The 15,423-nt window shown below is 43.9% G+C and overlaps 1 protein-coding gene across 1 annotated transcript in view; it reads right to left on the reverse strand.

Annotated features, from left to right (window-relative positions):
* Positions 1-15,423, reverse strand: part of Hs3st4 (heparan sulfate-glucosamine 3-sulfotransferase 4) — a 416,918-nt gene that overhangs the window by 342,963 nt on the left and 58,532 nt on the right. The gene's annotated exons all lie outside the window — the stretch shown is intronic.

The raw sequence follows: 15,423 nt of genomic DNA on the forward strand, positions 1-15,423 counted from the left end.
GAAATTGCACCAGGTTAACCACTCAACAACACCTCTTGTCCTGCGGTTTGTACAGAATGGCGAGGGGAGGGGAAATAAAACACCTTTGGAAAGATTCAAGCTCTAGTTGCAGAAAGAGCAGAGGGAGGAAGGATCCCAGCTGTGCCCCTCCTGACAGCAGCTGTAAGCATCAGTTAGTCCCAGCATCTGCACAAGAGACAAGTGCAAAATTTCCAGGCTTGTGTTGTCTGTGAGTGGAATCCATTAGAATGTTGTTTGTTTCCTGCAAGAAAATATTCCAGCCTGCAATTCAAGCCCTGGCCTATAAACAACGTGTTTATTTAAAAATCAATCTTAAGTCAAGGTCTCCTTTCACATCCTTTGTAGGATACAGCGGAGGGCCAAGCTCCAAGCTCCACACCTGCTGACTACAGGTCTCTCCCTGAGGTGGAGGCACTGCAGATCCAGATCACAAGCAGACTGTGATTTGGGTGGGACACCAAGACCATCAGGAGAAAAAGCTGGTCCTTTCTAAAGCAAGGAGCAGGGTTCCCCACCAGATGAGTGCACCACTGATGTCTACAGAGACCAGGACAGGCAACTGAGAGGGGGACAGGAGGTAGGTCAGACCTCTGAGCACTGTGCAGACACAGACATGCACACACTGAGAGATAAAACACATGCACCCATGCATACACTATTATGCATCTCTATCCACACATAAATACATATTCATATATGTACACTATACACACATACACACACATCCATCTATAGACACACCATAATACATATATATACACATTCTTATGCACACACATCCATCCATACACACAAATACACATATACATAGACCCATATACACATATAAATTCATCCATACACATACATCCATATACATACACCATCTACACATCTATACACTAATCTATATATACATATACATAGACACATAAAGCACACATACACACACCTACACATACACACCCATATATACCCTGTCCTAAGTTGCTTTCCATTGCTGTACTTGGAACACTGTGGTGGTTTGAATGAAATAGTCCCCCACGCTCTCAGACATTTGGATACTTAGCTCCCAGCTGGTATCCCTGTTACTGCAGTTTAGGAGGTATGGGCTTGCTGGGGGAAGTTTAAAGATTTGCACCATTTTGAGTTTGCTTTCTGTTTGTTGTTGGAGATGAGAATTCTCAACCACTGCTCCAGCCACCATGCCTGGTGCTTTTCTGCCATGACAGTGATGTACTCTCACCCCTCTGGAACCCTGAGCCCATCTTCCTATAAGTTTCCTTGGTCGTAATATTTTAGCATAGTGATAGAAAAGTATCTGAGACAAACGCCATGACAATGTGAGTTCGAGGTCAGCCTGGTCTACAAGAGCTAGTTCCAGGACAGGAATCAAAAGCTACGGAGAAACCCTGTCTCGAAAATCAAAAAAAAAAAAAAAAAAAAAAAAAAAAAACCCATGACCAAAAGCAACTTGGAAAGAAGGGGTTTATTTTTAGCTTACAGATTACAGGCATTCATGAAGGGAAGCCAAGGCAGGAACCTGGAAGCAAGAACTGAAGCAGAGACCATGAAAAATGCTGTTACTGGCTTGCTCCCCAGCTGTTCTCAATTTGCTTTCTTATACAGCCCAGGATAGTGCCGCCAACAGTGGACTAGGCTCTCTCACACCAATCACTAATCAAGAGTGCACCACAGAGTTGTCTACAGGCTAATCTGACAGAAGCAATTCCTCAACAGAGGCTTCTCTTCCCAGATGACTCTAGTTTGTGTCAAATTGACAGAAATGTACACCAGCACACATAAATACCATACCTTATATACATGTATTACACACATGAGTGCATGCATGCACATGCACATACATAAACACACAATCAGAGATACCCACATTCATATATACACAGGCACACAAATTCACATACATACAAAAATGCCAAAATATGCACCAAAACACACAAATGTCACACCTATATACACCATCCCCCCAAGACAGATCAGAATTGACAGAATTGATCCACTGTCATCAGACCTTATTCTCTCTCTCTCTCTCTCTCTCTCTCTCTCTCTTTCTCTCTCGTGTGTCTTCCTCCCTCCCTGCCCCCCTCACATACACATGTTTACACACATGCATACACGGTTACTCATACCCAAATACGTGATTTCCACAGGAAAACACACCTACATACATATGGGCATAGTTTTCACACAGAGAGTCACACCCATCTACTCAAGCAGACCCTCCATCGAGGGAAGGTTAAAGTGACCCTGGAAGTTGGCATCTACTGGCTTTCCTCTGGAGATCCAAGACTTTGGTGGTGAGACCACCACTTGAATACATTTCAAGTTCACACTGTTGTCCTTGAGAACAAACCCATCTTTAGTTCACCTCTGATGTGCATATGGACTTGAGCTCACAAATGCAAATGCCTAGCAAACCCAGAGCAAGTACAACATGGGCCGACAGGACTATAAGTCACAGCAACCCAGGATGAGGACTATGGCAAATGAAAGAACCCATCTGTTTAGGAGGTAAAAGATGGTCATCACCCAGTACCACTGGGCTGAAACTGTGATATATGGATGGACCCCATGCTTTAAGAAAGACAGAATTTCATCTTTTAATAGAAAATCTCCATATTTTAAAACATCACAGATTCAAAATTGTTTTAAAACCTTGTCCAAGACAGCCACTCTAGATCAGTAATAGAGACCCGTCCCTCTGCTCCAGTGGGAAGAGTAAGTCTGAGGAGTCATGGGCAACATTTATAAAGAAAGAAACAGGGTACCAGTTCCCATATGTACAGCCGCATCTACACCTGTACCAATGGTCTGGCCTCTAGGCTCCGGCCAGCTCACCAGCAATGGTGGGAGGAAGTGACACAAGAATTACCTTCTCTCTCAAAGGAAAATCATAAGCCCCTCTTCTCAAAACATCAGTGAGGACAGAGTGGACGATCTGTGCCCAAGTTCACGGAACTGTTATCTAAAGGAAACCTGTTCCGTCAACTTTTGTATGCGGACCGTCATGACGGTGGAGCTTTTGGGTATCTCATCATTACATGGTCAGTATATTATTTTAACCATAGTGCCTGGCACACAACAGGACTTCCATAAATATTTCTTTTAAAATGAGCAAAGTGACCTGTATACCACTATCCCAGAGAAGCTTGAAGTGGCAGTGTGCACCCATAATTCCAGAGAAACTAGAAGTGGCAGTGTTCACCTTCAACCCAGACAAATTAAAAGTTTCAGTGTGCACCCATAATTCCACATAAGCTAAGGGAAGCAGAGTGTACCTATAATCCCAGCACTTGGGATGCAAAGGCAGAATGACCAGTTCTGGGATACCCTGGGCTACAAAGCAAGAGCCTGTCTTGGAAAAGTAAGAAAATCCGATGACATGCATACACAGGTGACTAATACAGATCAAAGGACCAGATCATTGAAGGAACAAGACGTGGAATTTTCACCAACTAACACCACCTCTACCTTTTTTCTGATGGATATCTAGAAGATTTAGGCAGACTATGAAGCTCTTTCAACTGGAATAGCTAAATCTCTATATAAGTTATATCTGATTCATCACTGAACAGACATACTCTTGAATTCATTTTGTGTGGAACAGTTACTCATGTTTTACTGCGAGAGAACTAGATTCATTCCCTCCCTCCTGGATGCCTTCATCTCGCCTTGTATTCTCGCCCCTATTATCCCTGGAGGCAGACATCAATGTTAAATCAATTCACAGCACAGAAGACAGAGTCTCTTTCTGGTCCATTCCCCCTTCACTTGAGGCCACACACCTATTAAGTGGGCCCTCTGTTTGTAAGCCCTGATCTTGACCCCAAGTTCATAGAGTTCCCTATTTCCCTGACAGAACAGACCAGTTGGGCCTTAGAGGGTGCTGGGGCACTATTCTGGGACTCGTTCATCCAGTTCATTGTGCTCTTTTGGGTGATGAACTAATATGACAGCCAGTAACCACAATGCTAACTCAGCTATGAGAGTCAAGTTCCTTGAGGATAAGGAACACTGGCATTGTGTAAAGGGCCAGCCGATTGTGATCTAACCACACACAACCCTCTCTCAGTGCTATCTACTTGGTAAAGCTTTGTTTGAGGTGACCACTACATGGGCTAGAGTGCCGCACTTGACCCAAATGAGATCCGTTTGTTGAGGCTTGCTATGGGGGATGTGATGGGGGCGATGGTAGCACTACTCCAGCATTACTGAGTTCAACCTGTACCAGTGACAGACAAATCACTGAGAGGTTCAGAGAAGTGAGGCATCTTTAGAGGGTCTGAATCATGAAGACTGTCAGAGCTATGGCTGAGGATACGGTCCAATCAACCTTGGCCACCTCTCTGGCTGAAATAATGACAGCCTTCTTGTCCTCGGCGATGATTTTGAATCTGGACCCATGTGCTCTCATTACAGCCATAATCCCAGTCTGAGCTGGCCCTTGTCTCAGGAGCCTTTGGTGAATGGGTGTTTTCAGGCCTGGCTGAACTCCAATGCAGGCAAGCTTCAGCTCGCTCCTCCAGGCTGAGCCTTGACAATCAGAATCCCTGACAATTGGCTTCTCAGTGTTGTCGGGATTTTTGTAACTCCCTGGCCCAGTGAACTGGAGCATCTTTCGGAATAAAGGCAGTGGAACAGAATTTCATGCCAGGATTCATTTCTGTTTCACACACACACACACACACACACACACACGCACACACACACACACACACACACAAAGAGTCTGCTTTCAGGGATCAAAACAGAACTTTTAGTCAGGTTGTGGCCTCGGGAAGCCCAGCGGCTGGAAGCTCCCTCTATGCTGTTCCACAGGAGGCTTCACACAGACTCAACCCCATCATGCTCCCCCACGGTCAAGAGTTCTCCAGAACATGGCTTATTTCTCTCCTCCTTCTCAGCCCTTCTCTTCCTTTATGTCTGAGCTTTTGCTCTGTGGGAAGGAAGCAGGTGACAGGGGTCCAAAGAGATCCTGTCACATCTTATTACTACTCTAATAATGCCGAGGTGAGTTCATGTACACACAGTCCTGAGTGGAATTCTCCCTGACTTTCTCCTTTCAGCCGAAGAGCAGTTTCAGGAAGATCTACATCCGTGTTCACAGGGCAGAGTGCAAAAAAGAGCCTTCTAAATCTGTAATTTTCTGCTCGGGGTCCCAGCACTCTCTCTTGGTTTTCCTATCCATCCAGCAAGCTGGAACTGATTTGGCTTCTGAGTTCTGTTGTGAATGCATCATCTCTACTTGAGGAGCAATTGGAGTTAGGTGTCCTGTAGGGTTGAGCCAGTGAGATGTGCCAAGTTGGCGAAGATGACTGATATTCCCAAGCTCTGGCTGGCACAGAGAGGAATGCTGTTAGCGCTGTCCCCTGGGGAAGAGCACACACATGAACATGTGTGCACATGACCATGGTGTGTGTCTCAGCTTGGATACTTCCTCACCATGTGTAACCTCTAACCCTCCTCATCTCAGCAGTAGGGATGGACTGTCCATATTAACTAAAAAGCATAGATGAAAGGATCTGCCCTTTAGTCCCTGTAAATGTGCTTTTTCTTGTCCTTCCTCCCCTAGCTGAAAATCATTTCAGAGTTGCAAGTCTGATTGTGAGCACCTTCATGAGATGCCCTGATATATTTTAAATACAACCAGTCATGTTTTCCACACACACCTGCTCAGTCTTCTGCATTTCCGACATCACTGGCAGGGACCATCTTATGACCCAGTTCTCTGAGCCTGAAGTCAGCTCCAGGGCTGGGCTTTCATCACCGTATCCTCTCAAATCTTCCACTTCTCGATTTGGTTTCCTTCTCTCTTCCCAATTCATCTAATTCTTCTGTCTGCCCAGTTCATCCCACAATACTCTCTCCAGTAGTGTGATAAGTCTTCTGATATCCTTTCTTGCCCATTCAAACTGTCGCCCCAACCACATAGCAGGGGAAATGTTGCTAAAAATTCTAATAGGGGCAGACTCTGCCCTGCTAACCAAGTCTTCAGAGAGTCACTGCTCCCCTAGGCACCATATGCCACCTATTTCCTGCTGTGACTGCATTCTAGGATTGCTCACCAGCCTAGCCCTGCCCCTTCATTTTAAGACACAATTCATTTCTGTATTCTGGATGCATCCTTTATATTAATTCTACACCAAGCCTTCCTTCTGTCTGCAATTCTCCAAGTCCCTACCTAGTTATACTTCTTTAGTGTGTGTGTGTGTGTGTATGTGTGTGTGCACGCATACTCACACAAACACACACTCTCATACACTCTTCTAGGTCTTCATCTTCAGATTTTTAAATTAATCAGTTATCTACCCTGCCCATGCTTCTAGTCCAGCACCTGCCATAATATCTGGTGCTCAGTCTATATTCTGTAGATGTGTAAATAATTTGGAAGTTGAAGGTTTACCTAGATATAACAAAGGAATGCCTACTCGCCTTGAGTATTTCCACTGTGTGCAATTCAACAAGCCTCACTTAAAAGAATGCACTTAAATTTTATCATATATTTTGATTATATTTCCCACTCCCCAACTCCTCCTCACCTCCCCACCCACCCAACTTCATGCTTACTTTCCTCTCCTTCTTGCTCTAAAACAAAACAAAAAAGAAAAATCAATAAGACAAAAATAAATAAATAGATGATAGATAGATAGATAGATAGATAGATAGATAGATAGATAGATAGATAGATAGATAGGCAGGCAGACAGGCACAAAGTCTTTTGTTGTTGTTGTTGTTGTTGTTGTTGTTGTTGTTCGCCAGTCAACTACTCCTGGTCATGGGCCTGCACTAGAGTGTGGTCAATGTTCCCAGTGACAGTCCTGGAGAAAGCTCATTTTTCCCTTCCCAGTCAGTATCAATGAAAATAGCTTCTTGGTTGGGGATAGGGATTGTGTCCACACCCCCCTCAGTGGTGGGACTTTGTTTTAAACCAGTGCATATCTTCTTTTATGTTGCCATGGTCCCTCTGAGTTCACATCAGTCCCTCTGAGTTGACATCAGTCCTTCTGAGTTCACATCAGTCCCTCTGAGTTCACATGTGCAGTCACCCTGTTGTGTCTGGACGAAGATATTTCCCCTTGGAGTCTTCCACCACCTCTAGCTCTTACACTCTTTCTGCCTCATAGATCTCTGAGCCCTTAGGGGAAAGGGACAAACGTCATTCTTATCTAGTTGAAGACCCTGGGAAGAGACAGGAGAGAGCTCTCAGGCATGTCCAACGGCCTGAGCCATCCTATAGAAATACTTCTCAGAAATCAAAATGGCACTTGAAATCAAAGTTCTGTAAGTTCAAGAGCATGGTGCAGCTCTGGCAAGTACCCCACCCCTCATCTGCATTGCATAAGAGGGACTGCATAGGTGGTGCCGAGTTCGGGGGTCTTATTATCTGATAGGGTAAAAAGATAACAAAACAGGTGAACCATTCTGAAGTCTGGATAAGTGAGAAACAGAAGGCCCAAACCTCTCTGGGCCCCCAACAGACATATCCACAGGGAAAGAAAGACTATAAGCAATGATTCAAGGGCATGAGACAAGGCTGGTTACTCTTCCATCCTTACAGTGGGTAGCATCTACAAAGCAGTAGCAACCTAAACATGAACATTGATAACAGATAAAATCTCTTAGGTAGAGACATGATTAACATTTGTAACCAATGATATAATCAAAACTGGCATTGACCTAGGATGGTACATGGATTAGAGAGAGCAAAGGTGTTCAAATGGGTAAGAAGAAAGTGCCTGCTTTGTTCATGTTCATGAGGTCTTACACCTTTCTCACCTTCAGAAGTGAGCAGATGGGTGAAATGGACAGAGAGGGGATTCAAGAAGAAAGCTCCTTGATCTACCCTTCTGTGATGCACTGAAAGTGCCACAAGTCCATCCAGGGGCTCAGAATCTGGTTAGAGGACGTCTCACCAGAAAACACCTCTCTGTGGCAAAGTGTATCCAACTTAGCAGTTCAATTTTAAAAAGTTAGACCTTTATTGTACTGTTTTACCATCCGAGGCCCAATTTCAGTGGCTGGGAATCAGAAAGAATCAGTCCTTGAAGGTCCAGCGTTAAACTGGGAGACCCGCTTGAAGATCCCTGACCTACTTAACCCCCATCACAGCGACAGAAGAAAAACTGCTGAGTCCAGCACTGCCCGGACACATGAAAAGGAAGAGGGACAGGAATTTCAGATCACAGGACCAGGAGACAGTAGCTAGATGCTTTTATAACCTTGTAGACAGCATATGAAGACTCCAGAACAAATTACAGCTGTGTGCAGTGACCTGTAGCTGTGACCCCTGTTCTCAGAAAGCCGAATCAGCAAAATCATGTGTTCAAGACCAGCCTGGTCTAAATAGCAAAACACTACCTCAACAAACCCAAAATAAATACATAAATTGTAAACTATAAACATACCATACCTAAAGGGATAATAAGTTAATTAAATGTTTGAGGAAAAGTTAAAGCATTCATGTATTTGTATAGAAGAATATGCACTTAGCCAGGGAGAACCTTATGCCTACCTGCTCTCATGGTAGGAGCCACATTTCCCACTAGTCTTTCCAAAGCCCAACTGGCAATGTGGACACAACATACAGCAGCCTCCTTCAAATAACTGAACACCTACCATGTGTCAGGACCTGGGACCTCCTCCAGGCCACTCCACAGAGTGTCAGCAAGCTCATCATGTCAAGCAACATTTGCTAAATCTGAAGCCCACAAAACAGCAATAACTGAGTTATTATTACATAGTTAGAACTGGTGTTTTCTGAATGTCTACTATGTATATTCTCTACAGTAGTTCATATAACCCTTGGTTCCATGCTTTAATCTTGGTACCTTGGTACCTATTATCAAGGTATCCTTGGTACCTGCTATTATCTATACCCATTTTACAGATGATACAATAAAGACAGGATGACTTTTCTCAAAATGGCTTAGGCAAGTGATGGCAATAGAAGGTTGGTCTTCAGGCAGGACAACCAGAGAGTGGATAGGAGATGTGAGATTCCCCTCTGTATACTGTGAATATTTATTATTATTAGTTATTAAAGAAGCTATTTTGGCCAATGGCTTAGCAGAGCAAATCCAGGCAGGAAATCTGAACAGAAATATAGAGAGAGAGTAGGCATAGTCAAGGAGATGTCATGTAGCTGCCAAAGGAGACAGATGCTAAATGATTACCAGTAATCCACGGCCTCATGTCGATACACAGATTAATAGAAAAGGGTTAATTTAAGATATAAGGGCTAGCTAGAAATATGCTTGCCAAACATATTGGCAATTAATATAGTTTCTGTGTTATTACTCAGGTCTGGGCAGTCAGGAAATGAATGAGCAGCATCCGTCCACAGATAGGATTAGGAGCTGAAGCAGGCCTAAGGCTATGGGACATAATATTGAGAGAAAGGGATGTGCTATCACACCTTGTCCTCCCGCCCCCCATTCAGGCTAATCAAGCATTTTGGAGTCCAGCACAGTCCTTCAGCACATCTGCTGGAGAGAAAAGACCTCTAGGTAAGATCCTACTTGGTTTGTGGCTCTCCTAAGAAAAATCCCTTGTGGTATCAAGATGCAGTGACACAGACCTGTCATCCTAGAAATCAGGAGGCTGAGGCAGAAGGATTGGAAGTCAAACTCAACTGGGGATACACAGTAAGTCTGAGGCCAGCCTGGTATACATAGTGAGAACTTGTCTCAAAACGCTAGGAAGGAAAATGGTTCAGATAAAGAGCCTGCCACGCGTACATGAAGACTTGAGTCCAATACATAGAATACACACACACATACACACACATGCACACACAAGTTAGACATCACAGTGTGCATCTCTAGTCAGAGCTAGGAGTAACTCCAGGGTTTGCTGTACAAACAGTTTAACTGAACCAGATTAAATGTAAATATCCTGTCTCACAAGATAGAGTGGAGAGCAATGTAGAAAGACATTTTATATCTTTCTATGTCTCCTCATGTACACAAGCACATACATACATACATACATACCTGTGTTAAATACACACAAAGACTTGTGATGCGGGATGTCCTTCTGTATAGGTGTTGCTTTTATTAATGGTTTAGCATAGTAAAGCTAGGCAGGAAATCAGAATAGAGATAGAGAGAGAGTGTAGGCAGAGTCAAGGAGACACCATGCAGCTGCTGAAGGAGACAGATGCTAAAACTTTGCCCAGTAAGCCATAGCCTTGTGGCAATACACAGGATAATAGAAATGTGTTCATTTAAGATGTAAGAGTTGGCTAAAAAAGAAGCCTAAGCTAATAAGCCAATCAGTGTTTTAATATAGTTTCTGTGTGATTATTTCAGGTGTGGGCGGCTTGGAAACAAACAAGTGGTCTCTGCCTACAGACTCATACACATGAGGTTTTTAAAAAAGGTTAAAGCTGTCTTTCAGTGGTAGAGCTCCTTCCCAACATCAAAGGGGCTTCGGTTCAACCAAAAAAAAAAAAAAAAAAAAAAAGAAAGGAAAACCCCATTGACATGAGGTATCTTAAGAACTTGGGAAGAATTCTTCCAGGAGGGAAAAGAACCCCAGGGGAAGGAGGCTAGGTTAAGCTATGCCTGCTCCTCCCTCCTGAAATATTGTATGAGCTGCGGGCTGCGTTCCTGCCATCTCGGCTCCCAGCCACCTGGCTAGCTTATGCCCCAAAATAATTACATGGAAACTGTATTCTTTTAAACACTGCTTGGCCCATTAGCTCTAGCCTCTTATTGGCTAATTCTCACATCTTGATTAACTCATTTCTAATAATGTTTGTAGCACCACAAGGTGGTGGCTTACTGGAAGATCTTAACCTGCATCCATCTTGGAGAGGAGAGCTATGGAGACTGTCTCACTGCCTTCTTCCTCCCAGCATTCAGTTCTGTCTACTCCGCCTACCTAATTTTCTGTCCTACTAAAGGGCCAAGCAGTTTTCTTTATTAATTAACCAGTGAAAGCAATAGATAGATAGAGGACCCACCTACATCACTGAAATGTAAGCTGAAGTCATTATTTCACAAGTGTGGACATTCTGAGCCTGATCCTCCTAGAGGAAGATGAACTAAAGGGGGGGTCACAAGGACAGAACAGGTTTGTTACAGAGGGTCTCCCAAGCCAAGCAAATGAGACCCACACTCAAAGAGAAGTCCACACTAGCAACTGCTAAACACTGGCAGAACGAGTCCTAAGAAAAGGCTGGGCACAGGGAAGTCCGCATGCTCAGAAGCATGAGGCTTGTGGCTTCTTGAAAAGATGGGGTAGAATGGGATTGACAAGAAGCTGTTCACCCCATTTCTGCGACTCTAAACTTCTCTTTTCAATTGCTAACCTCCCAGGGGAGGGTTACAGGACTCTGTCTTCCTTTCCTGCCACTGGTACACATAGCTCAATTTGAAGAATTGTCCCAATTTTTCACACAGGATCTCTTACTTTCCTCTTTTGTGGGTTTTTATTGTTATGTAAAACTCGCTTTTATCTTAATCTTGATGTCAGTGTTTCAACTGCTAGAAAATCATCAACTTTATACTTGGAAAAATAGTCCCCAAGAGTGAGTTTCCTCTGCTCTCGGAAGCAGAGCGCCATTCAGAGCTATACTTAGCCCGTAGAAAAGCCCGTTCATCCTCTCGTCCCCCAAACCCTTCCTCACATCCCTTTTCTCTTTTCAGAACCTGTATCATGTCGCTCAGGACCCTAACATCCACAGACAGCCAGCATCTACCTCCTTTCTGCATCACTCTCTTTGAAAACAATAAAATGAGCACTTTAAATATCCAATGACTAGCCTAAGGTCATGTGGTCTGTAGCTGTAAAATACTTGAAATTATATATATATATATATATACATGTTATTACAATTATATATAATATACATGTTATATATATATACTTTGTTTAATTTTATGTGCATGAATGTTTTGCCTACATATATGTATGCTTTTATGTGCATTTCTGGTGTCCATGGAGGCCTTTAGATTCCCTGGAATTGGAGCTACGATGGTTGTGACCACTACAAGTGTGCTAGGAATCAAACCAGAGCCCTCTGTAAGAACAACAAGTGCCCTAAATCACTGAGCCATCTCTAGAACGTTTGAAGGAGGTTTTTTTAAGTTATACTAAAGAAAAAGCATGGTAAATCAGGCAGTGGTTAAAGCATTTACCACGCAAAGCACGAAGACCAGAGTTTGGAGCCCAATAACCTCCAGAGATGTCAGGTGGGCATAGAGGTGCAGCTGTAATTCCAGCAGTTAGAAAGCAGAGAGAGACAAGTTTGTTAGCTAAATTGGCTGTATCAGTGAGCTCTGGAGTCAACCAAAAAAGCCTGCCTCAATCAAAAAGTTGGAGAGAGATGGAGGAAGACTCCCAACATCAAAGCTCATACTTTCTCATTTACAAGCATGTATGTATGTGTCTTCACATATGCACACTAGTTATATGTAACTACACTGATGGAGGAAGGTCATTGGTTAAATAATAAAGAAACTGCTTGGCCCTCATAGGTTAGAACATAGGTGGGTGGAGTAAACAGAACAGAATGCGGGGAGGAAGAGGAAGTGAGCTCAGATGCCATTTCCTCTCCTCTCTAGGGCAGACGCGATGCAGCTCCTCTCCAGGGCAGATGCGATGAAGCAAGCCGCCAGGTCAGACATGCTGAATCTTTCCTGGTAAGACTTTTGCTACACAGATTATTAGAGATGGGTTGATCGGGATATGAGAATTAGCCAGTAAGGGCTAGAGCTAATGGGCCAAGCAGTGTTTAAAAGAATACAGTTTGTGTGTTGTTATTTTGGGGCATAAGCTAGCTAGGCGACCAGGAGCTGGGGCGGCAGGAACACAGCCCGCAGCTCCCCCCACTACACTACACAAATGAAAACACACGTACACCACACAAATACACACAAACACACACTTGTGTACAAAACCATACATCTACACATATACATTAACGAGCAAGTTAAAAAATAATTGGGGAACTCATACTTCCTTCCTAATTTCAAAATACACCACAAAACTACACTAATCAAAATAGTGGTGGCATTTAGTACACTGTGGCTGAGGTCTATTACCCCAGGATGAATAAGGGCAAAATCTAGAGACTACTGTAAAAGTGGAGTCCATGAGACCAATGTTCCTAGAGTACTGTCAGTGAACAACCTGTGCAAATCTACGTGGAAACCCTAGGGTGTACAGGAAACTGATTTTATTAACCCATAAACACATACGGGTTATTAAAATAATCAGGAAAATGTTGATAGGTATATGCCTCGGGTTGTTCCTGATATTACTACAGAAATAATACGTACATAGACCATGAGGATAGAAGGCAGCCAGTCGCAAATCATACCTTGATTCTTTCAGTGAAATACCAAGTTTTCCGGGCAACCCTGTCAGGTACAGGAATGATGCATGGCTACAAGGCAGTTTTGCTTCTCTGCTGTTACACTGTTGAGGGCTTTTCTAAACAGTGTTTCCAATGCATTGTAATTCTTTATCTTTCCTCATCTTTCTTCACTAGCACCAATAGCATATGTTCACATGGGGATCATTTTTATCAACAAGGCATTTTTGCTACAAGGATATAGGGCAGGTTTCAAGTGGCTGTAGATGCCTTTCCCTCCTCGGGAGGGTTTGCAGTCGGCACTGAACGTGAAACCCTGGATCCGCTTCAGGGTGAAGCAAGAGCAAGCGAAGGGACACAAAGACTTGTCACACAATCCATCACGTCCGGGCCCCGTCTGAATCTCCTATCCTGCCCTTATTCTTGACACTTCCTGCCACTGTCTCATCTTAATTCAGACTCACGTCGTCCCCCACTGCGTCAGGGTAATGGCCCGAGTGCTAGTGCTGACTTCTAGACAGTGTGCTACCCTACCCCCACTGCGAAACTGTCGCCATCACCATCATCACAGCCCTCCCTACTCTTTCACTGAACACTGAGAAGGCCAGACGTATAACAAAGCCTTGCTGAAAGTTCTGTATCTTATGCCTGAAGCAAGGGTCACAGGCCCAGCATCTTCTGAGGCCAAACAGGTAGTGTCGTTGAGTCAGAAGGATGCCAGTGTTCTAGAAGCCTGCTAGCCTAGAGGTGTCTCCTTCCCACGGGGACAGACTTTGCTTGCATAGTGAAGATGGAGGAACATGCTTTACTTCCACAAAGAAATATGTTTGCACTCTGGCACTTTCGAAATCAGACAAACCTTCCAGGCTGGCTCTTGTTTTGCTCTCTTTGTTTTTGCTGGAGATGTAAGTAAAGGAAATATGTTGCCGCTTTCTTTAAGACAAACAACAGTGGAGGATGCTGAGGAAAGGATACCCGTGCTCAGCTTCAGCATGGGGGTTGTGGCTGCAGAAAGCAAGAATTGACAAACTGGGGGACGCGTGCTCCACCTGAAGGAACAGGGCAGTCTGACTGGACAGCAGCCCATTGCATACTGACGGAAATGTGGGTGTGGTGCTCTCTAAAGAACAGCTAGAAATTGGATTTTTCTAAGAGATCTCTTAATTAAAAACTGGGAAATGGATTCATTTCGTCAAACCTCCACCAAGGCTGAAATAGTGAAACATAGCGTACCCTACGAGCCAAGAGCAACCATTTATTATCGCCTGTCCTGGAACCTTATCCACCCTCATCCTTCAGTGCCAACCTGTCCTGTTCTAGCCAGTTAGTCTCATCCCCTGTCCATGAAGGTCAGCATCTATGCAACTTGGGCAGGCTTTGAAAGGCTCCACTCTTTTCCCACCTAGAAGGATTCCTCTAGCTCAGGTCTCAAAGTGACCTCCTTGGTGAAGTCGCCATGACTTTCTGGAAGTTTACCAATGACCTTATCTAGCTTTGTAACCCCCTGAACATTTCATCGCAAGCCTGTGTTGACAATATATTCATTTGTTTCTCTCTTGGTGAGGTAGGAATGTCTTTGAAAACACAAGAATTCCACTTTACTGATCTCTATGACATGTGTGCTACCAATCCAGCCTCTTGTGGGCAGCACAGCATGAAGGAAGGAAAGATGGATGGATGGACAGGTAAGTGGATGGATATACAAGTGTAGAGCTAGGTGGATGGATGGACGTGTTGCTATGTGGGTGGGTCCATAGGCAGATGGAAGATAAGTAAATAGATGTGTGGGTAAATCTGTGGATGGATAGGTGACTGGATAGATAGATGGATTGAAGTGTTGTATGATTGTAGATTCCTTGGCAGGGCAGTAAATAGGAACAACAAGCATCAGCACAGGCATCCTGACTTTCAGTTGATAGAACATACGAAATTCATCTGTACACTAGGGTCTTTAGATTTGTTCTTCACTCAACTCTTTCCATGGCTCATTCATATTTAGAATTTGGGCTTGAACTTAGATGCAACTTTCTCAAAAAAAAATGAGTCCTTCTCAACCTTCTCACACTGTCCCAGTCATACAT

This window comes from Chionomys nivalis, chromosome 8, assembly GCF_950005125.1.
Source record: "Chionomys nivalis chromosome 8, mChiNiv1.1, whole genome shotgun sequence".
Lineage (NCBI taxonomy): Eukaryota > Metazoa > Chordata > Mammalia > Rodentia > Cricetidae > Chionomys > Chionomys nivalis.